Raw genomic sequence first — 24547 nt, 5'->3', positions numbered from 1 at the left:
TCCTTGTTTTGCAATGACAGCAATTGCAGAGGAGACTTCTGGGCACTCCACATATTCCAGCTCCATATCTGCATAATAGTCTGCTGGGTATGACATGGCTTGAAGTGGGGAAAATTAACAGGGCATTCGTAGTGCCCCAGGGTTCAGAACTGCCCTGCTGTATGTCTTGGACATTTTTTGTCCATTTCCTCTGTAGGTACTGGAGCACATCAGCATTCTCAGATGCTGATGCCCCATAGGATTGCACTTATCTGTGGGAGGATCAGCTGGGAGGATGAACTGCTGGTCCATAATCACGCCAGGACCAAGAAATGACACCACAGAAATAGAACACGGCCCCTCGGTGATGAGAAGGAGGTACTGCACTTCTCACTGTGGGAAACTGTAGTTCCAGAAACATCTGAAACTTTTCACGTGTGTTCTCCATAGTTTTAGCACAGAGTTACTTTTGCCTTGCCTGTTTTATGCTGGCTACTTGTACAGCACCAGCACATGGAAACTTCAGTTTAATTCACTTTTCCTCAAGAGGAGCATAAAAGCTTGTATATTGAGAGGCTGAATTTGAAGTGTACTCCAATCTGAAAATACTTTAACTTTATCTTCTATGCATAAGTGTAACAGTGATAAACATTCAGCAAAAACATTACCATTTCAGTTGCATCTAAAGAGAATAAAACATTGGTAGCAGTCACAGACATGACAATTATTTTCCCCCTAGTTTCTGGCTTAGCATAAGCATTGGTTATTGAGAATTAATGATGTCAGTAGTGGTACTTTCAGTGGAAATAACTTTTTGGTTAGATGATGCATTATCTGATGATTTATTTCTCTTGAGGGAAAAATAAGTCGTAGCATTATTTTGAGAGGCAAAAAATGAAAGTAAAGCCATCCGTTTCCAATCTGAAATGACCACCTCTGCATTTTGATACAGAGAAAACTAACCTGCTCAGAAAAAAAGCACTCAGCCCATGGAAACACAAAATGCTCAGGCAAGGAGTTTAAATAGGATTCTAGGAGCTGATGGAAGCGTACAGGTGTGTAATGAAGGTTAAAGAGGCTAAGAGAAGCTTTGGAAAGAGAGCAAGCTGCTGAGTTCCCAATAATACATGTAAATGGATGGGTCAGAAATAGCCTCTCCTGGTTGTGTCAGCCCTGGTGGGTGTACAGGTGGTCCTGGGATGGCTGCCTTGGTACAGAAGGAGAAGGGCCTCAACTTTTCTTAGGATAATGAAAGAAATGAGGGAATACATATTTAATCATGCACTTTAATGTCATTGCTGTGATTTTTTTTTTTTAAGCTTATATCTAAATGTTGTTATTTCTGAGATATCCTTATCATGAGACACTGCAGCTGAGCTGATCTGTATCATCAGTCGTGCGATGAGTATGTATCAAAGGGTAAAGCACGTTATTGCAGTGACACCAGTGTGAAACCCAAACTTGGATACCCTGTAAATTTCAAACTCACCAACATATTAGTGTTTTCCCTATACACATTATTAGTTGGCAAGATTCAATGCTTGGATTCTGTAATGTATTTCAGTATTACTTGACACGTGCCAGAAATGACTGAGAGATGGGAGATGAGATTCAGTAGGGAATGGATGAACAGATTATTTATATCACAAGTGAAGTGTTTCAGAGGAAAACAGCCTGATGTTTGAACAAGACACACAAACACCTTGTTTGTAGATTAACTGAAGAACGGAATTAAGGCTGACTGTGTTCTGGTGTGCTTTTTTCCTTAACACTGTGTGATGTTGCTTTTCTTGTCTTACTCGGTTGAAAAAGGAGCCGAAGGAAAGCGTTGTCTGATGACTGTCTCTCTTGAAATGTTCTTGCTCTCTCCTCTCCATCCTAATCCTGCATTTCTCTGACAATAGGAGTATAGGGGAATAAGAAGCGTCAGGAAAGGGCACTTTTCAAGAACACTTTGGTTATTCATGAAATTCAAAATTATTTGTTTACAAAATGAATATAAAATGTTACGGTGAAAAAAGAAGAGCCTTGTTTTGGGAGCTAAGATACGTGTGTACTGCTCATTTGCACCAGAGTGCATTGCATATATTTCAAATAAAACATTTTTGTTGGAGGCTTAGGACGTTTAAAATCAGTTTTGTTAACTTGCATCCTTTCCAGGATAGTGCTTTCCTCTTACAGCCTGAGCCTGGCAGGGCCTGCCCTATACAATGCTTGCCCTGAATTTGGGGATTTATTTATTCTCTTAAACAGCTTGCAGTGCAGCTTCTGCAGATGTGCTCAGTGCAAAAGAAGGAAGCTGGACAAATTCTTTGATGTCTCCCTACGCTGTTATGATTCTTGACAGAATAACTATTTATCAGCAAATGAATTCCTCGAGGAGAGGAAGCATATTGGATTTCTCTGCATTTTATCTTTCCTGGAATATAGTGCAGTCATCAGTATACACATCAGAGGAGAGCAGGAAGGGACTTACTGAACAGAGGGCTGCCTTGCTCCAAAAGCCCATGTTTTACAATTATAAAATTTAAAATTTGTGAAAGCCAAGATCCTTATTTTTCCCAAAGAAGCTGCTGCAGTGATGTGCTCTATTGCATGTTGAAGATGCTCTAATATACCTAAAGGAACAGGCCATTCTGCAGCTTATTCTTCAATTGCTTAAAGAAAGGTGCAAAAATATAAATAATGGTGTGTGCGCCTTTCTGCTCTTATGAGTAAGGAAAAGCATTCTCTAGGACACTGTTTTCACTTAAAAGTAGTGCTTCTGCAGCTGCGGAATGGGAGGTTGCTCCATGCCTGTTACTATGAGGCTTTAAGGGTGTCAGTCAATTAAAAAACTTTCTCCTTGCATGTAAAGGAAACTTGTTCAGGAGTGAAGCACTCACCTAATGGACAGGCTTTCCTTATGGATGTGTTTTAATTCTGACTATATATCACCTGTTTGCTGCTTGGGAGGAGCATGTTGCACGTATGCAGGAGCCATATCTCTGTGTGTCTGGGGCTGCCTGGACATGGCAACCCCGCTGCCTTTAGCTGCCCAAAGACTGGTCTGAAAGCTGCCAGAGAGATGAGAATTGGTCCTGCATAGGATGGGAGAGTGAATTAGGTAACTCGTAGAGACCCTTCCAGCTCTGTTTCTTCTCAGCTCCTCCAAGATAACTGCTGTCACTGAGGAAATCGGGCAGTCAGCATCATTGTCAAAGGAAAGGATATGATCAAATCCAGTCCCTTCACACTGTCATGAAAACTGTTAAACCTGTTTGGCCTGAGGTCCACCAGTAGCTCTCAGTGGCCCTTTTAGTACCCAGAGAATTACTGAACTGTGACGAATTCTACATCACATTATTTAAGTTGTGAATTTTATACAGAACAGTTTTGTTACAGGAGATGAGAGGTTGCAGAGTAGTCCTTCACCATATAGAGGCTTCCCTTTCCTTGCTGTCGTGATTTTTCTGTCTTGTAAAAAAACAGTTACGATGAAGCAGAAAGAACAGTAACATGGGAGAACAATATATTGCAAGCTTTTAACAGTACTTTTTATCTGCACTCAAGACTTGTATTGCCAACCCCAGTAAAATCTGAACTGTTTTCTGCCTGACCTTTTGACTTCTTGATTCCAGTTCGTCCCAATGATGTTTCTTTAGAGAACCTCCTTGTAGCTTCTTCCTGTGATATTTGGTAACACTGCAAGAAAGGATTTTTTTTAGGCATCAAAAATATCCTAGCATTGCCAGGCTGGCAAAAGCTCATTGTGTATTCCAGCTGTTAAAAACAGCAAACCTGACTTTGTGTGGTTTGCTTTGTTTTACTTTGTCAATCTAGCTTTTGTTTTGTAATTTCTGGCTTTCCGTAGTGTTTTACTGGATATCCTTGTGGAGCTGTGGCTCTGCCAGGCCTGCCTGCCTCTAGGAGAGGAGCCCCAGTACGCCAAGCGGCTGTTGGTGGTTATTTACTGCTGAAGGTCCCATGTTGTTCAGTGCAAGCAAAGGAGCACTCTTTGCATGCCGCCTGCTCCAGAATTGTTGCTTTTAGTGCTCGGTCTCTGTGGCCAAATTGCTGCCTGAGGTGTCAGAAAATCAAATGCCTCTGTGCAGTTTATCTGCAGCGCACAGCCAGAAGGCCCCTACTGATGCGCGTTCCAACTCTGTGCTGCTCGTTCCGAAGATGATGGCATCCTTACAGAAAACAATAAAGAGAAAAACGAGAGAGCATCCACAGTTTGCATATAACTTCATTGTTCTGAGGCAGTAAATGCCTCACTTCAAGACTGTCACAGAGGCCTGGAAGTGCTGTTTGCGGATATCCGCTTATACGCTGCATAGGAAATAGAGGTGAACATACTAAGAAGCGTTACAATCCTGTGCCAATTTGGTTTGTCCTTTGAGGAACTGAGTCCATAGTGCTGTGTGGAGGACTGCTGCAGTGGCTGCTGACAAGGAGCTGTCGGCGGCGGTGAGATTGACTGAGCTGCTGGGTGTCACCAGCTGCAGCGCCGCTAAGGAAAAAACCTTCTCAAGACACTTAAGAATGATGACAGTTCTCACATTTCGGGGGAGGAGGGCTACCAGGAATTTAGGATAAAGGAGGTTTGGAGTTTGAAAATTCATTTGCACGTCTGGTACTGTCAAGCCTCAGAAAAAAGAGAAACGATAGCATGCATGTGTTTGGCTAGCTGTGAGCCTGTGCATATTTATAAGCTGAAGAGATGGCAGTCGAGGTTCAAATGTTTCACAGAAATACCTTTTCAAAACACTGTCAATGAAAGCTGAAGGACGGGGAATCTGTGACATTTTATCGCGCTGGCAAATTTAAAGTAGCTAGAAGGTGCAGACTGGCTTCTTGTGTGGTGTAAATCTTTACTTCCAGTGGCGCTCAGACTCTGTAAATGAGTACAGACCCGACCATGTTTACAGAATCCTCACAAAATCAAAACCAAAGAAACCCAGAATCTGTAGGAGGCAAGGGCAGGCTGACCGGAAAGCAGCAAAAAGCAGGTTGGGAAGGCTGCAGTCAGCAGTGCTGAGTCATAACGAGACTGCTAAGGGGGAGAAGGCTGCAGGAGAGAAAATCCTTTCCCTTCTTTTGCTATCTGTCAGGAAGATAAATCTTCCACTCTGGGGCAGTGTTTCAGCCCTGTGTGCCCCGCTCTGTACTCATTAGCGCACAAAGCCTCTGCTTGGCACCAGGAGCTCTGAGCATCTCCTCCCATCCCCGTGAGCATTCAGCTCTGGGTTAGTGACGGAAAAGCTCTAGGCTACAGGCAGGCAAGTTAAGGTCTCGGTGTGGCTTCCATGCTCAGAGCTGCCCCAGGTTGAGCCCCATCTCAAAGGAGTGGCCATGGGACAGCACTGCCTGCAGGACCTGCATCCAGGCATGTGCACAGAGCTCATGCTCCCTCCCTGCAGGTGCTTGTCATGTCCTTTGCTAATGTACGTCTGCCTGTTGTTTGCATAGATTTACTTAATTTCCTATTTCTCATATGTATTTTATAAGGGAAAGTGCTTTCTGTTTACCAGAATAGGATCAGCTGTTCTGGCACTAGTGGCAGAGAACCAGCGTTAAAGCTCCTTTTACTCAGACGAGCTGATTCTTATTCTCCACAAAACTTCAAATATAGATTTCAGGCATAATGTTGGATAGCTGTCCTTAATGCCCACTGCAGCTGCACAACGTATTTGCAGCTCCTCATGCACATGCTGAAACATACTTACATCTATGCTGTAAATGAATAAATATATCTGTGGTCCAATTAAAATTGAATGGACAAGCAACAAAGATAGCGGCGTTGTTTCCATATGATGGCGATATCCATAAAAACAGATCACTGCATGATAAATCATCTGTTTATAGATGCAGTTTTCTTTTTTTTTTTCCTCCAAAATGCCAGTTGGCCGAAGCACATCCCCACCTCTACCACCTGCTTAAGGAATTTTTATGGGCTTTTTCCTAATACCAGTCCAGTATTGAAATACAAATATGTTCTTTATTCTTCGAATTTCTGGCACTCACAGGCAGTGGTTATGTGTCTGTGGGTGTCTGTAGGTGGACATTGCTGTGCAGCTGCTGAATTTGCTCATTAAATTACGAAGGGGGAAGCTCCTGGCTCCGCAAAAGACAATGCAAAATTTCTGTTAGCATAGAACTCATCTCACTGTCATAGTGCCTGAATAAATGAGCAGCTGAAGCAACTTTGACTTAGCTTCTATTTTATTTTATTTTATTATATTATTCCTAACCGACTGCCACAGTAATACATTGTAGCACTCTAACAGGGAGTTAATACTGCTCTTCGCAAGGTGTGAGGTCCAGCTGTGGCTGTGCCCCATTAAGGAAAGCTGAGAAACTCTTCTAAGTATGCTGAATTTTTTGGCCAAGGGTGGAATCAGCCATGAAATCTGTCTGAAATCTGAGAAGGAATTATTCCATAGAACCAGATTTACAAAGTATTTTATGTACTGGGATAGTCTAGGCTAATTAAAGACATGTTAGGATACTAGGAGGGCAGGGGGGGTTATTTAACAGGAGTTTTTACTAAATATCAGAATAATGGATTTAAATGGAATATCATTTTCTGTTCGTTCACAAGGAGGTTTCAGTTAACCAAGCATCCCAAGGAAGGAAGCTTGGAGGAAAGGAGCAGTTGGTGAGCCATTTCTGCAGGAGCTGATCTCCTCCATGTTCAGTGATACTTTTTCAGTATTTTATGGCAAACTCAAGAGTAACATTGGCTAGGAAAAGTCATCTATCTTAAAAAAAATGCATAATATTACTGTTCAGCTGATTGACAGTTATAATCCTGAACCATTCTTGTTCCGAGGAATGTTTATGGTTCTAAGAAACACTGTCAGTGTAGGTCGGTGGACTTCTGCAGATCTCTGTGTGTGAGCTGAGGCAGTTCTGTGCCCAGAATGCAGAGCTGTGTGGCAGCACCACTTTGAGCTCAGTTATTCAGCCAGTTCAGGTTTTCTCAGAGTATATGCCAATTTTCATGCTTTCATGCAGATGTATGTAAAATCTCTGGCAATCTTATGTTACATATGCTCTGATACTTCCTATCCCTTTTCTCCGATTTCCCAGTTCTACTGTTTGTTTTGTTAAATTTGGTGGCTCAGAGGGAGGAACTGTTGATGGAAGGCAACACAATGGGTTTCAGTTCTATTATTTAATGTTCCTCAGTTGCCAACGTCATTTCCATCAGAAGAATCTTTTGAACACTGTGAAGTAGCAAGCCATGTAATTATATCAATGTATATAAACTGCTTCAGCTGTTAGAAAACGTCACATAGGGAAAGATCTTTAAGAATGTCAATATTTAAGCAAGATTTAAGGAGACAAGCTGCTAGGTTTAGTCTAGCTCATAATAGTAAGTCTGTTCTTTAAAGGGAAATGAGGGTTTCATGATCTGAATTGAAAACTTCTCAGTATTGACTTATTTTAACTTGGTTCTTGGGAGTTGTCAATGAATAGAAGATTCTCCATTATTTGGGTGTTCAGATATTTGATTATTCAGAATTTTTACAGCACCTCAGTAGTGGGTGTTGAATCCATTGTAACCATAATTAAAGTTAGTGAAGGTTAGTGAATTCCTGTCTGTTGGGGAGACAATGATATCCTGATCTTCTGTTATTTTTCTTTTTTTTACATTCTTTTTGCCTTTGCGTGACCTTTGTGATTTCCTCCCCTCTACTTCCTTCACATTCCCAGCAGTATCTGTATGCCAGCACCTCCACGTTGTGTAGGTCAGAGGGAGGGCTGCTGGATCCCTTTACCAAGAGTAAAGAACAATGATGTGAGTAAGCAGCATTTGTGTTTCTGAAAATTGCCTCTTAATTAAGTGGGTTACAATATTTTCACTAGAAACAATCATATTATCACAAGCTTCTCTTGAAAACAAACTGTTTGTTTTCTAAGATGAGGAACTTCTCCTGCTGTCATTTTCCCGTACTTGGATCCTTATCTGCTCTAACAAATCAAAGGTCTGCTTTTGACAGTAAGTTCCGATTTCTTCTTTTTTTTCCTTTCTTTTTTTCTCCTGGTTGTTTCCATCAGTTATATTTCCTCTCCTCTAGGCAAGATGTTAAAAATGGTTGAGCACTTTCCTTTCTGTGAGTACCTGGGACTGTTCCATTTAGAAACCAGAAGTCCTTAATGGGATCTTGAAGGTCTGTGGGTGTGTTTGTGGCTGGTCTCGGACTACTGTGACCTGCTTCTGATCTTTGACTGACAGGATCCTCTCTGTAATGTTTGATTTGGAAGGAGTTTCTCTAGCAGAGGTGGCAGGCAGCATCTGCTGACAACTATTATAATAATTGTCATCTCTGCAATGTCAAAAGCACTTAGCAGCAGACTTGCTGGATGAAAAACTTTCTACTCTGCTGTTTGTGGGGGCAAGGTAATCATTGCTGTGCTTCGCAGCATAACAGGAGTCTCTCCTATTGTCATATATGTGTGCAGAAATCTCCTCATGGGTGCTGCTCCCTAAACTTATGTTACATTTAAATGGTGTGACCAGTGTGCTTAGTTAGGGATGGTAAATGAAACAGTGCAGGATGATGTTCTGCTTTCTTCAATACTGCAGGCAGTCCTTGGTCACAAGCAGATGGAGAGAACATCCATTCTGTTTAACAGCAGTAGTTCACTTGTGGTCTCAAAGCATCACCAACTTGACGATATGACAGTTCAGAGATTTTGACTTCTCCAGATGGAATATGGAGGGAATTGGAAAATGAGAATCGTTCACTCATTTCTGAAGAGAGATCATGGTGGGAATTAGTGTCTCGTTGGAACTGGGCAATGCAGGCTGTGGAGTGGAGATGAAGAACAAAACCAGGCTGACATTCCAGACTAGGCTCTCCTTTGCTCTAATCTGGGAAATTCTCTTGAAAGGATTAACTTTTCTTGAAATGCAGATCAATTCCTGGTATTTATGTGGATGGAAGAATGTTCGCCCTAGATATTAAAGCAGAGCTTTCAAAAAGTTATAAGAAAAGTTATATATAAAGAACAGGAAAATCTGTTTGTAATGTAGTCTTGCAGGCTGTTCAATAACTGCTCTCCCTGCAACTCTGACTTGCTGCAGCCTGGCTCTGACAGTACTGTGTTGACAAAGTAATAAATCATATTGGTTTCCAGAATGCCTATCACGGCTGTGATGTTATCTAAATAATCATGATTGTGAACAATATCTGTCATCTTACTGACAGATTCTTCTGGAAATTCTACAATTATTGAAGGACACCAATTCTACCTCTGCCACAAGTGACACTTCATTTGTACTTGGTTTACTTCTTACTCTTTAAAAGCAGTAACTTTAAATCTATATGTCGTATGTTTTTCATGTCTTCCTTCTCCATACCCCAGAGAAGCTGTTGATGCATTTCAATGCAAGCAAAGTGATTTTCATGTGTTTTCTTCTATTTTTTGGAAAGTTTTGTAAAAAAAATATAAAGATACATTTGTGGAGGTACAATGTATGTATATTTTTGTGTTGGGAGAAGTATTTTTCTTTGCAGTGCTAGGAAAATGGAACATTTGTTATTATTGGACATCTTTTTTTCTTTTTTTCTTGTGTTTGAGCATCTCATAATTAATCCAACCACTTTCAGTCATTTTGTGGTCACGACACATAAGAGGAATGCACTTCCAGTGTCTTCCCAGAAGTTCTTGGAGCCATGAGACGTTGTTATTTGGGCTTGTGATATATCCTGCTTTTGTTGCTTTTGTTCAGGTGAATGAAGGGCAGTTTTGCAGTATTGCTTTCATCATTTGGCATGTGATCTATTTTACAATCCTGCCAGGATACTCCCCTCTTCGTTATGGCAGTCAGAGGTTTTCAGCTTTGCACCTTTATACGGACATCGTAGATATTTGTATATGGATGAACGTGTGTGCGTAGATAAAGCTATGTACATACACATGTATATCTGTATTTTCTCTTTGGAGAAAACTATGATGATGGGTTGGCTTTTTTTTTTTAATTCCCTTTTTTCCCCCCTGAGGGAGTCCATAGAAGTGCTATAATCTCTTGTGGCATTCAAATATTTTTAATCTCCTTGCTTTGAGCAGGCATTTCCATTTGCTGGTGCTTGCAGCTTCAATGGAAGGGCTGAGTGGTGCCTATTCACCCTGCTCTGTGTGAAGCAATTACCTTTAGGTATTAGTATGTGCTTGTGATTTGTTTTTACTTTCTTTCTCCAAACATAAAAGCAAACTCTTTTGAGAAGGAAGAAATATTCCTTTGTCAGAAGCTTTGGTAATTAAATAAGCAAAGCCTGTCCCTGCTGCTTGATAAGGATGGTTCTGAAGGTGGAGCGTTTGCTCCCTAAATGAAAGTATGAAGGGCAGTGTGTGGAGTTTCCCTGGTGGCACAGAGAGCAGAGGGATGGAACTGCTTCCACAATGATGGGCTGCCTTGTTCTGTGTGCTTTCTGCAGCGTGGGAAGAGCTGCATGGCTCTCCTGGAGGAAGTGGGGATGGAAAGGGATGAACAATAAAGCAGGGAATGGGGAAAAGTGAGTTGTTATGTCCTACAAACCATAACTCCTTCACTGTTGCATTATCAAATGTCATAGCGCTCCTGAATGATGCAGGGGGCTTTCTGAGTCTCAGGTGCTGTTCTGACCTTGGGTTTCCAGCCCAGTCCTGTGCAGGAACAGGCAGTTTCTGTGCCTTTTCAGTGCAAAACCACATTCTGCCTCTCTGCTTTCACAAGAATGCTGCCAGAGCCCTCAGGAGCTCTTGAAAGACTCTTTTGCAAAGTCAGCTTCGCTTGCATCACAATTGTGTGTGCTTTGGGACTTCTTTGCTGCTTTTCTTTTTTGATCATTATTTTCACAGATCTACAGTCTGCACATTTTATCTCTTGTTCTGAGAAACTCATCTGCTTCAACTACTATTAATTGGACATTTTGAAATCACTGTATATTGCACGTTTGCTCTTGAATAGTTTGGAATCGTAAATGTAACACATCACAATACAACAATACAATACACAGAAATGTAACACAATACAATACGAATCAAAATGAAATATTACCTTCTAGATAAAAATTGCAGGTTTGTGGAGGTGGTGTTGAGGGTGGTGGTTTTGCTTTGGTAGTTCTAAAGCCCATCGTCTGTGGTCATTTTTGTACCATGAAGTCTTTCTCCTTACCTCTTGAATACAAAAATTCTCCTAATTATTGAACGCTCTACGTCCAAATAGGAACTTAATGACCTCTCAGATTCAAGATTTCATCCTCTGGCATTTCATACACATTTTAAATGCTGTTTTTTCTAGTTAAAATACCCAGTGTATGTCCATAAGTGGATGTTATTTTCTCTTCCCATCTGGATTCAGAAAACATCAATTACCCTGTATGCTGTTTTTCTCTTAGGTTTCATTTGAACACTGTAGATAGATACTCTTTTTTTTTTCTCTGGTATATCAGCCTGCTTTGAGCATTTGAGGTCTTTCAAGGCTCTGATAGCCTAAATTCACCTCTGGTTATTATGCTGAGTAAACTTGAAGAAGTTCAAACCTTAAGATAAGCACAGACTGCTGCAGGTATTTAATCCAAAATATTTGAGCCTGGAGAAAGTCTCTAGGACTTTTGATAGCCAGAAATTTCATAACAGGTATTTGCTGTGTAGGATAATTCATTTTACAAATTAGATTGTTTGGACCATTTAGAAGCTTTCAGTAGTCTTGAGAGGAAAAGAATACTTATGCATTTTTGCTTCTCTGTAATTATTTGTGAAGTTCTTGGAGGGGTAAGATGGCACAGATCACCAAAACGGAGTGGTAATGTCCAGGACAGAGGCCATGATTCAGATTACCTTCTGCATCTCCAAAGAATGATGATCGATAGACTTAACACAGCTATGTTTCATCACTGTAAATATGAAACTGCAAATAACTTTGGCTTTGCTGTGGCTCTGCTGGGCTCAGACTTTGAGCTGACGGAATCATGAGACTGTGGCAGTGAGTGGACTATGACAAATTTACACTGATGCAATTGAGGACAGACTTTCGTAGAATATTTTGTAGACAGTAAGTGATTTTCTGCTGGCGCTTTCTACAAGTCCTCTTTTTTGTATAGTAACTAATTATTAAATGAATTTGCCAAGTGAATGTATGTGCTGTATATGTTTTTTGATGATGTGATAGCAACATTTCTGATCAGAATAAATAGTAGTCCCATTCATGACATATTTTAATAAGAGATCAGGAAAATCCTATTGAATACTCTAAATATTCTCTAAATTTATTTGCTTTTATATCTTGCTTTTATTGCATATATGCATTATGTTATGGGAAATACCGTTGTACCTGTGGAGCAGCTGACCTTGTTCTTTCAGTACCATGGGGAATGTAGTGATTGGTGCAGTACCACAGCACTGCTGAATCCCCTGCCTGGTTTCTCATCCTGGATCTTCTCAGCCATCCTGGAAGAATCACTTTCTGGTTATGATTCAGCAGACGCTGAGGAATGTGTCACTCACCAGAATTATTTTAAACTTGAAGCTGGCTTGCATACTCAGCAGAAATGGGGAAAACAGGCAGCAGTAGTGGGCTGGAAACAATTTACATTTGGGATTTGAACAAAAGAAAGTGAAAGTTAAAAACTAGTCCATAATCAAATCAGAGATATTAAGGGTCATGTGATACGTCAAGCAAGAAAAGGATGAGTTGAAATTTGTGGTTATTTGCATTCTAATTCCCTGATTATGTTCTTATCTTACGTTCTGCTAGTCAGGTTATTTTGACAAACCATTATCACAATATTTTATTATAATCTTAAACTTTCAGTTCGTTTGGTGATGTTACCATCAAAACTAAGAAATTTGTTAAGATGGCTGAGTTTAGCATAAGTAGGATTACTGCAGGGAAGCAAACATCTGTTCAATTTATGTGTGCAAGTTTTTGTAGTCTTCACTAACAGTGGGCAAGAATATTCTGACCCCTCAGTACTTTTACCATTTTCAGGCTAGAAAATCTATTTGATAAAAGCATTTGTGTTTTATGATTATTTTTTTCCTGTTATATTTCAGGATTTCCCCAGAATAAGCATGATTGCAAGTGGAAAATTTCCTGCACATAACAGGAAGGTGCTTGAGCATTTTACAGATCTGGGATTGTATCAAGACACCTTTGCAGGGATCCAGGCAAAAAGGCATTCCTTCTCTCTTTTCCAATGAGACTTCAGGTAAGAAATGTGTTGCACAGCACTACCTTTTGTTGGTCCAGCTGGTTAAAGGCTGCAGTATCCAACTGAGTGACACACTGCACAGGAAAGTGTGGGTACATTGGCAAAGTCAGCTTCTGCAGAGCTTCTGCCTAAGCAAATTCAAGCTCTATTTACTGTTGTCCAAATACCTTTTGCATTTGTCTTAGATAGCAGTGTCATTAACAGCAGGGATTTGGTCACCCAGAGTTGGACCTGGTTTTATTATTTTTTTTTTATGTTGAAAACATGAAAAAAGTTGAATGATGGGTGGAAAATCTTGGTATTTTTAATGTAGCAACTTTTTTTTAAATGTTTTTGTCTAAGTTAGGCTTAGAAGAAGCCTGACAGAAAGGATGCAGAGGTATCAGACTGAGTACAACTTTCTGGAATGAAGTCTTACAGGTCAAACTAGAAACACATCTGTCAATGTATTCCTATCACATATAGAACAGCTAATTTAAATACCATTATAAAAATTTAATTAAGCATAATCTGCAAAAACCTGAAGTATAAAACTAAAGGACAAAAATTAATAGTGCAAGAATGAGATTCACTCAGATTTAAACTAATGGTTTCTACATGATAGCTCCTGTTAAAGCATGGACTCATCTGGGGAATGCAGGATAGTAAATTTTTATCAGCATTTAATTTTGTTTAATTTAGAGCAGAGTTTTATAATAACATTTTCCATGGAATACTCAAATTAGACTAATTATGTGTGTCAATTTTTGTCCATAAATCATTTTTAAAAATAGACTTGGGACACGAGGTGGGTAATACATTACATTAATGATAATGTATTTTAGAGTGATGTTTTTATTTGGATGCAGCAGAAACTGATGGTGCTATTTGTTATGTATTTGTAAAGATGATGAAGTCATAGGTGGAAACAGTGTAAGGTGTGATGAGAGGTTTGAGTAATCATTATACAGAAATTAAGTGATCCCTTGGAAATGATGTACAAAACATGACTGTAGAGCTGGCTGAGGTGGGTCCAAAGCTCCCTAAACTGCAGCTTGGAGCTTTGGGGAGATGTTCTAGAAGGGAAGGAGCACTATGGTCAAACAGCCATCAGGAGCTTGATGGTGGGACTGGGAGCAGGGCTGCTGTGTGACTAAGCTGGCAGTGTTTGACCAAAGAATAAGCTCATCATGTGGAACAAGTCAGAAGTTGGACAGAAAGCAGCTAATAATGCAGATTTAGTGGCCTGTAGTAGGAGTAAGAAATATGATGTACTTTTGTGTTCAAACATATTTCTTCACAAACCTTGTACTCTGGCATATGTGAAGTGTGGTATTTGCTCATGTGATTTCTGCATTTGGGAGTTAAACAGGGTACATCTAGACTTGGGGTCCAGCAACACTTGCTAGTGCAGTGTAATTTTGTCAGATAGGGTGGTTGCTGAAACATCACCAAGGTGAAGTCAGATTCCAATGGAAGCAACTCACTGCATTCCCAGAGAGTAGATCTGTCATCTACCTATTGATTCATGTCTACTTTATCTAATCTGTTTTAACATCTGAATCTTTTAAAATGTGATTTTATTTAATACACTGAAATGTGGTGTTACCAAGCAGTTAGGAAGAGATGGCTATTGTTGGTGAATTACTAACAGAGTAACTTTCTGTCTGCTGGCTCTCAAAGGGCCTGAAATGTGAGTGGCTGGCCCTCTTGGGTTAAGTCTGCACTGAAATGGGGGATATTTGCATCCTCAGGGATGACACTCAGATCCACTATAAGCTGGCAGTGAAGGTGGATCCTGGAGGTGGTGTGGCTGTGAACAGCCCATGTCCTGAATTCCTGCAGAGCTCCATCAGCCTCTGCTCAGCTCCTTGTCACAACTGTTCTTTTTTCCTAATCTGGTTCATTTGGAGTCTGTGCAGATGTACCTACACATAGTGCACTGAAGACTGTACACATACCCCTAGGCTACTGGAAGTACTGGTTAATGATGTTTATTCCACGCAAAGATTCTTTAATTTAGTTGTCAACTGCATAACATGATCCAGTACCTGAAAATGAGACTTGCAAGCGTTCAAGTAGGAAATAAAAGGCCAGATTTTTAACAGTGAGAGTAATTAATCACTGGCATGGTTTATCTGAGTAGTAAATTCTTTTTCATGTAGCTATTTTAAGAAGAGCATGTAATTCTCACTTAACATATATAGATGTCTCATTAATAAAACACACCTCTGTAGTGAAGGAGCTGTGACAGTTACAAGAAGAATGTCAGACTCGTATTCCTCCTCAGCAGCAGGCTTTGGGGCTTTGTGCAGAGGAGGACATGTGGCTGTGTGTGTGGAAGGCCAGAAGCTGGACCGCATTTTGGTCTTCACTTTTGGTCCCTTACAACAAGGGGAACGTTCTTTGCAGGTGCTAGCGAGCTGTGCTTGGTTTGACGTTCACGCACAGAATCTCTAAAGCAGTGCAATTTGGTAAAGCTTTTACTGTGGGAGACAAGGTGTGTGTTCCTTGCTGCTCTCGCTAACAGAGATTAATGATTGGGTTTATTGAGGGATTCTTCACTAATATGAAGTGAAAGAAGTAATAAAAAAATCCTTCTAGTTGAAAAACTTTTCTGCATCACTAGTGTGATTTGAGAACTAATGCATTACGATATTTTCTTAAGAAACAAATAACTATTTATATTGTTTCTCACCTTTTCTTACTCTATCCTGTCTATTTTCCGTTTACTGTCTCTCCCTGTGGCACAGTGCTAGCTGTTTGTCAGATACAAGGCTTCACAGCTGAAATAATATGCTATTCATTGCTGGGAGCCTGATAATGGGTAAAAGATCAGTCCTATCTAAAAGTGCTCTTGGCTTTGAAAAGAGTTGGTCTTCTGTAATAAATGTTCTTTATGTTACATTACATGATTTGCCATATCAGAGGAAGGGAAAAAATAAGTGATTTGAAGAAAAAGATTCATTGCATGGCTTCATGTGTGTTTTCTTGTAACCTGCTGTATATGGAACCTTAGCAGGGGTTGGGCTACTTGATCTCCAGATGTCCCTTCCAACCCCTGATAATTCTGTGACGTCTTGAGAACATGGAGCTACAGAACAGCACTGGCATCCAAAACAGATTTCTAGAGGTGATAAGCTGCTTCTCTGCTCTTCTTTCCTGCCACCTTTTCTTCTTCTACAAGTTGAAACTCCTTCTTCAGACTTCTGGCCTCTGTTCATGTTTCCAACTTCCTTTTTGCTTCTACTTTTTCAGTATCTATTTGCTATTCTTTTATTATTATTATTATTATTATTATTATTTATTTTGAAGCTGGTTTCTGGATCACTCCTTATATTTTTAGAGTAAAGATAACCACGCTTAAGCTTGGCTGCTTCATCTTCCTTGTAATACTTGCCCTGTGACTGCCTTGGATACTTGCTAAACTAATTGGTACGTTCTTAGGATCAGGTTTGTAGTAGTTTTGTTTGTGGTCATTGCATTGCATACATATTTCTGTTGTTAGGTAGAAAGGTGTCAGTAATGCTTATAAATAGGCTTACCTTTATTTTGCATTTAATTCTCCCTGTTTTCTACCAAATCTCAAAAGTCCTGGTCCTACTGAATTAAAAATCCCATTGGCCTCACAAGAGAAATATTAAATCTCAGTGTTTCTTAATGAGAAGTTCCAGGCTGGCACTGCACAGGGTGTCATCAGCTTCCTGTATTCTTAACTCATGTAGAAGTGTGAAGTGTGTAGGAGTGTTTTTGACCACATCTACATATGCTCACGACTGTGTCTGGTAGACTCAAGGGGGAGTTTTCTGTTTTGAGGTAGATCCAAGTAATGCAAAAGTAATGAGATCAATTTGTTCTGGGCTTTCATTGACTTTCTGATTACTTCCAGCTCTACTAGAAGCTGGCATGGGTAATTGCATTCTTCCCACGTAATTTCCCCAGTAACTTCAGTTGCATGTGGCATTCTTTGGCTCTTATTGTTTTTGCTTGTGTTTGTTTGCTGAGAACTAGTGAAGGGTTCTACTCTGCACCTCGGAGTTGGCTGCATTTCAGTAGCTGATGAAATGTTTTGTATTTTGTGGTGTTTATAAAGCCCTCGGGACTATTTGGGATTAAGGTGTCCAGGAGGCATGCAGACATTCAGCCTGTGTAGAGGCTTTGAGACCTTGCAAAGAGTGAATTCTATCTTTTTAAAATCTCAGATATTCTTAGAATTGAGGGGGAAATACTTGTAAGCTAGTGACTTTTCAAGCGGGGAATTTCAACTGTTTTCTACATGAGAGCTCAGTGTGATGTGAATTTTATCATTACTGAAGTTTAGAAATCACTGACAAGTATCCTTTAGAGCCATGTGTGTACTGTGCTCTCCAGAAAATCCTTCTTTGCTGTTTGGATAACATATGTGCTAACTAAAGCACTTCACCTTGCTTTCCAAGTTAATGGCACCTTGTGACTAGTGGCCTTGTCTCTTTGAGTCATGAATGGGAACGACTGGAGAGAGTAGTTACTGCCTGATGGGAGCAGCTGTGTGATAGGGAGCATCACCCGCTGCAGCCCTGCTCTTTATCATCTGACTCAAGCTCAGAGATTTAGGTTTGTTTCTTAATAGCTTTGCTGTAATCCACACTTTTCATTGTGATGAGTGTCTAGGAGGCAGATATTAAGTATTAATAAACCTGCTATTTAGCTTGTTTTTGCCAGGTGGGGAAAATTGAGAACCTTATTTGTCAAGGCATTTAAAGGTGTGTTAAAAGTCCTATTAAAATCAGTGCAGGCATTCATGTGTCTTAAATATAAGGCTTCAACAAGACTGAGACCACTGCTAAGTATGTGACAAAATATAGCCCTAAAACATTGCCTCTGTATTTCCATACACTCTAGATTTACATGTTAAGTAAATCAGTCATCCTTACAAGATTACAGATTGTAATAGAGCATTTAGTACCTGAAAGTCTTTGCTTTTTCACCTTACACAAGCATCATGAAATCTTAATGTTATTAGAGGTTAAATCATTTATGTTGCTTGCATAAGAGAAAATGGTATTGAGTGCCATGGACTGTGGGCTTGATTTTCTGGATGTCCCTTACTGACAAAATACAATAACAGGTATTAGGATCAGGAAAATGATTATTCAAAAAAAAAAAAAAAAAAAAAATCACAATCAAAATTATCTATATTCTATATATAATTGTCAAGAAGCAATTTGAAGAAAAAATAAAAATTATGGTAGTAAAAAAATAAAAATTATGGTTACTTTCTAAACTGACATTGTTTTGTTCACCTGCTTATTCTTTCCCTCAAAAAACTATTGTATGCCAACAGAAATATATGTGTACCAAGATGTAATGATGCACTCTACCATCATCTAGTTAGAAAGATTTACAGGAGAAGTTCCCTCACTTATTCAGGTAGAGATTTCACTGATTTTGTTTCAAGGTTGCAGTCCTCAACATGAGAGGCATTTAGATGTGAGGCAAATGTTGTTTATGGATCTGTAGCTGGACTGAGGAATTCAGGAAATCATTTGGAATGTCAGAATGGCTGTCTAAGATGGTTTAAATGCCATACGTTGTGCACAAGAGAGATGAAGAAAGAAGATAAGCTATTGCTGATAGTTTTTAACTTGCTGATTCCTTATGTAGTGCTGTTTGGTGTTGAGTTTGGACATCTATTTGTACTATCTGTATTATTTATTATGAGTGCACCCTTCTGGAAAATCACATTGTGAAACAGTACTGTAATGATTCAAATTAAAGTTTACAGGCCTATGGTTTGGGTTTGGATTCAAATGCTCCCAAGATCATGATTAAGCAAAGTTCTCGTTCCAGGTGATCAATAGCTTTAACATCAGGTTTTTCTTTGAGCTTTGAAGTTGACATTCTTATTTTTTGCTAAGTATCTGAGATCTTCTTAAAGCTTCAAAATAAGATTCATTTAAGAGAGGAAAACTGCAGAAAAGAAAACTTCCCACTTAAAGCAAAACCTCTTTGCTTAATTCAGAACTCGTCAACTGCTTAATTCAGTTTCTCATCTTCCAAACTAAGTTATCTGAGTTTTGAGCCTAAGATGCATGTTTGTTTGTGATAGAGATAACACTTCCTTGTCGTACACTTGACTGCTGCAAGGTAAGTAAAGCTAATAAATGTGAATAAGGAGAAAATTAATGATGTTATTTACTACTTCTCATTAAGAGTATTAAAGCAGATGTGCATCAGGGAAAAAAAGGATTAATTAATACAGGCCAATAAGTGCAATGTTTAAACTGAAAGCAATTTTAAAATATTTACTAGTGAATAGCTTATAATGGAATGCCATTCTTTTTTTTTTTTTTTTCTTTAATAGAAAGTCAAGTCAAAAATTAAATTGTTACATAAATCTGATGACTTCCAGTAATTAAAAGTCCAAAACTGTTGGTCCCATCTGCTTAATAAATACTCCATCAGAGCAGTATGATGCAAGGATTTGAATGATCTCATTTAAAGAATTTAGCCATCAGCTTTACTGCAGTCCACGTAGAAGGTGTAACCCAGATGCCAAATAATATGCAGAGCTGGTGAGATCACACCTGAAGGGCTGAAAATGCACGAGAAATTCCTTGATTGTGGCAGCAGCCAGTGGATGCTGCCATTTGCCTGCCGTGATGGCAGATGAGTAAAACTAGCAAAAGGGTTGCAGCAGGAGGCAGCTGGGTAGAGCCTTCACCAGATGTTTTAGCAGGGTTTGGAATGGGCACTGTGTGAGGCTGCTGTGTTCTGGGATATGTACCAAGACGTTTTTTGGTGGCCTCGTCTCACCAATATAAACACCTTTTACAGATGAAGACATCAGACTTAAATGGTTTGCTCAGAGCTATAAAGCTGGTCTTCAGCAGTGGAGCTGGCAAAAAGCAGCTTCTATTGGCTCTTGGGCTCCATTTCAAAATCAGCTTTCATTTTCTTCTTTCTTCATTCCCTACTTAAAATACACGTGTATTTTAGGTGAAGGGCTTTGTACTAGATAGGAAGGGACTCAGCACTATGGTAGGTGCTGGGATGGTCTCAAGATGGTATCAAACATGAACTTTTAATTATGAAGAACAACTTTTATGAGAGAAGTAGAATGAAGATACTTGGAAGGCGAGTCTTCAGTGGCAAGTGGTATCTAATAATAATGATTGTAGCTTGCAGACAGATGATAGTACAGAGTTGGGTAGCAAAAGGAACAATAACACATCTGCAAGTCGTGCATTACTTGTAGAAATCCAGTTACTCCAGTGGGTAAGACTGAAATAAGTGGAGAGTTTCATGCTACCTTACAGCTGTGGTTTTTTTTTTCCTCCTCACTGACCTTGGAAAGGAGGCTTGAGCCAATAAAGTGTATTTCTCTTTCCTGTTGCTAATATTTCAGTGTTGAGGAAGTTTGCTTGGTTGCTCGTTTTTTCTTAAGCTTCTGAGTTGATTCCTTCTTCATTCTGTGCGTGGTTTCTGACTGGAGCCCCCAGAATTCTCACATTCAAATTTCCACAAGGAAACAGTTTTTTGACATAGCAGTTGTAAAATCTTGGTTACTGAGGGACTATAGTTTAGTTATTAGCACTGGTAAACACACTGTCCTTCAGGTAAAGTGTCTCTACCTTTCTGTATTGGTCTATAACAATTAAATGCTATCCAGCTCCACTTAATGAAAGCATCTTCATCATGTGGTTCCTGCTCCATGTGAGCCCCATCAATGTCAATGAAAAATCCATCCTTTTTGTGAGTTTTAAATGAAGACAAGGCTCGTGAGAGCACTTCCATCCCACACAGGCACTAAGGGGGAACTTGTTCTTAGGCACAGAAAACCAATTTCATTTGAAATGTCGGAGACATCGTGCTAGCTCAGGCTCACCCAAATGATTAACTACTTGGCAGGTTTTTGGATATAGTGAATGAGAGTACAGCCAAAGGTTCCAGCAGTTACACAGCCAGGTACAACCTGATTAAGACAACAGGCAGAAGAGTAACATGCTGTAAGGTCACCTCGCTGTCTGTGTGAATTCCCACCAGCATCAGAGGTACCACATCTCCTCAGTGTCCGTGCCATTGCATCTGGAATGAAACAAGTCTCTGAGGCTTTGCCTGTATATGTAGTTTATTTCTTAGTAGAGTGGGAATAAACACTTTGAAGGAATAGTTTTGACAAGCAAGGCAGCACCACTGAATAATAGATACAGGATAGATAGCTGGGGTTTGTTTTCCATTCTTGAATGGGAATGGTGGTTCGTAGAAACAAGGGAGCTTTTAAAAATAATGTATGTGATTCAGCATGTAGCCTCGAATACTTTCATATTTAAGTCAAAGTAAACAAAACCAGCATGCTACACAGTGTTCAATAACTGCAGTGCAAGGTCAGTTAGCCTCCATACAAACTGCAAGTACTTTCAGGCAGATAATGGAACCCCTAATCCAAAATGGGCTGGTGAGCAAATCAAGTAAGGCAATCTCACATGTGTATATGTGCTTAACAGTATACTCCAAGTCAATTCCAATAATATTTCTGCAAATTTCTGGTACTGAATAGAACCATAACAGAAAAATAAGTAAAGTATTTTGAGAGAGCAAGGCTTTCTATTGCCAGTACAATGGAAGGCACACTCCTGTACTTTACCGCAGTTTAAACCATTACAGCTGAGACAAAAGTGTATTTTGGCCGTTGTTGAACCTCAGGAATCAGTCAACCAGTGCCATTTTTACCCAGTCTTCATGCATTTGGTTCACTTGTGCTCCAACAACCAAACAGAGTGTCACCATTTCAGCTCTGAAGAAATAGAAAGCAGAGACTGCTATGTGCAGTGGCAATTACAATAATTATTACAATAATTATTACAGTTCTGTTCCCTTGTTAAAATCTTGTTTTAGATTGGAATCTGAGAGTAAGGGCTGGAAATTGTGGTGGTTTTTTTGGGGGGGCTTTATTCCTGTAACTAGCCAAATCAATGCTTGAAAGAATGTGGGAATACTTGTTCAGTCTTAATTTTACTCAGAAAGCAGTCGTAACAAAGAAGTGTTTATGAATGGATGAGTGTTATCAAGAATCAATCTTCAACAGTTTATCAGTAGTAAAGCAAATGCCTCGCCAATGGATTTTAGCTGAAATAATGTTGAGAGTGAAGGCTGTGATGGTGGGAATACAAAAGGAAAAAAATGAGAGTGAACATCTAGGAGGAATGAAGAGCAAGCACATGGACGTGACATAGATCCATCAGCAATTGCAGAAAGCAATGATTTAGCTTTCTGGATGTAACACTTGACTAACTGAGATGCAAGCCTGGTGCAGAAAATAGCATGCACATCACCATTAACCCTGCCTGCTAAAATGTAATAGCAATTCTTTCCACTAACTTAATCAAGTGGTATTAGGCTATTATGTGCAGACTGCAAGGATGATATGATGAACGAATCTGTTGCCCAAAATGTTAAGTTTGAAAGAATAAGCACTTTTCATGTCAACATCTACCTGAAATGTTTTTTGAGCTATCATTTTTCATTGTGTTTAGAAATAATTTTTGGATTTTTTCCTTATTTTGGAAAGGGAGCAGACATTTAAATGTCCTTATTTGCATGAAAACAGGGATCAGTCCTTAAATAAAGAACAGAACATATCTATTATTCTATCCAGTATGAGCAAAGCTATGGGGATGTTAATAGGCTAGTGGAAATCAAAACACAATGCAGTGTTATGATTTAGGGACATTGGAGGAGGGGTTGGGAGATCTGAGGGCATATTTTATTTTGCAAAGCTACTGAGCAGCTCCAAATTTACCCACACCAAATTTACTGCACAGTTCAACAGAATGGCTCACTGTGAAGACACCAACACACTAGATCTTCATCTTCCTGTAGGCTGCAGAAGCTCATGTCCTCATAGGCCAGTGCCCATAGGAGATGATTTATTTGGTAAGAAGTGGAGTGGGCAGGAGGAAGAGAGGGGGAAAGGAAAACATGAATAATATTGCCAGATTTTGCCCTCTAGGTCAAGTAATTACATGAAAGTCTTGACTTCCTATTTTTCTAGCTGTGCCTCCAATTATCTTTCTTCAGTGTAAGTACGTTTGTGTCCTTAACCATGAAAATTGCAATCTAGAATATAAGATCAAAAGTTTGTGGTACTGCTCAGAAAGTAAGATAAAAAAATAATGCACTTCAGGGTTGTGAGAAACCTGATATTCCAGGTTATAAATACGTTGTTTGGCAACAGCTTGCTAAGTTTAGGATGAGAAACCCTTTTCTACAGGGTCTAAACCTAGAGCTGTGCACCAGTTAACCTAGGAGTGTTCCCATATAACTAGTGCCTGCTGAAGGAGTCTCTGAGGTGCTACTTGTGAGGGATGTTCAGCATCTTTTCCTTGTTCGGTCTCAGAAGAAGATATGCAAACAAATGCTAAGTACCTCCCCAAACAGATTTCTGAGGCTTACCTCAAAGGACATCACATAAGGACTCCTCTGAAAAGTGCACAGGATTCAAAGGATAGGGACTAGGGGGAGGGAATTAGGCAGACAAGGAGTGTGTGCAATGCAGAAAGAAATACAGCTCTTAGGAGAAGTTTTGAAAGGAAGAAGAAATAAAAGCTTCATCTTGCTGTGTCAAAGAAAAAAGGAGTCAATGAGGAGATCTGAGGATTTCTATAGACTTCCTAATCTTCAAAGGATTTTTAAAATATTAAGGTTTTTTATCATTTATAACTTATTATATGGGACAGAGCAGATATAAAAAGCCTGTAGGCAAGCATAAAACAAAAATACTTTCAAAAAAATCAAAACACTGAAAAGTAACCCACCTCCTTTAGATAAGAAGACAGTCTCAGATTTATCATCTTTTCCAAGATAGAAATGAGTAACAAAATTCCAGTCCTGCTCAGTGGCAATTCAGAACAGAAGGGCAGTTGTTTCCAGAGTAAATTGTGAGACTGTGAACTGTCAAGTGACACAGATAAGCACAGCCCCTAGGAGTGGAAATTGAACATAGAACCAAAATGTTGTAACAGAATATTCTCTTAGCATGCTAAACAAAGCTAAAACTAATTAGTATGCCTGCTCTTCCCTTTGCCACTGATGTTTGTGATCCCACGGGAGTTATAATGGAGCAATATACTGCAAACTGCCTGATTTTTGTTACTGTTTTTACTGCTAATGCTACTTGGAAGGAAATTGTTCTTGACCTTTAACTGGTTAAGTTTACAGTAGAGTCACAACAAGATGACAGTTAGCAACTAATCAGTGGAGAGTATCATTGGCTTGGTAGTTTCTTTCTCTTCTAGGTTAGTCTTTTCCTATCCTACAGCTGTCTGTCATTCCACCAGTGCCCTGAAAGTGGGCAGGAAGCAATGCTGATAAGCTCAGCTGTGCAGATTGACTACTCAAATGCAGATGGTAAATGGGAC

At 39.6% G+C, this 24547-nt stretch overlaps 1 protein-coding gene across 9 annotated transcripts in view; it reads left to right on the top strand.

Annotated features, from left to right (window-relative positions):
• TOM1L1 (target of myb1 like 1 membrane trafficking protein) overlaps window positions 1-24547 on the top strand; it is a 512416-nt gene that overhangs the window by 227594 nt on the left and 260275 nt on the right. For all 9 annotated transcript variants that reach the window (XM_090122138.1, XM_090122135.1, XM_090122139.1 and 6 more), the window contains one exon: window positions 13012-13166. The gene's annotated coding sequence lies outside the window, so the exon portion shown is untranslated. The remainder of the gene's footprint in view (window positions 1-13011; window positions 13167-24547) is intronic.

Source organism: Phasianus colchicus, chromosome 20, assembly GCF_987193195.1.
Source record: "Phasianus colchicus chromosome 20, bPhaCol1.hap1.1, whole genome shotgun sequence".
In the NCBI taxonomy this organism is placed as follows: Eukaryota; Metazoa; Chordata; class Aves; order Galliformes; family Phasianidae; genus Phasianus; species Phasianus colchicus.
This window is presented reverse-complemented; position numbering and strand designations above follow the sequence as displayed.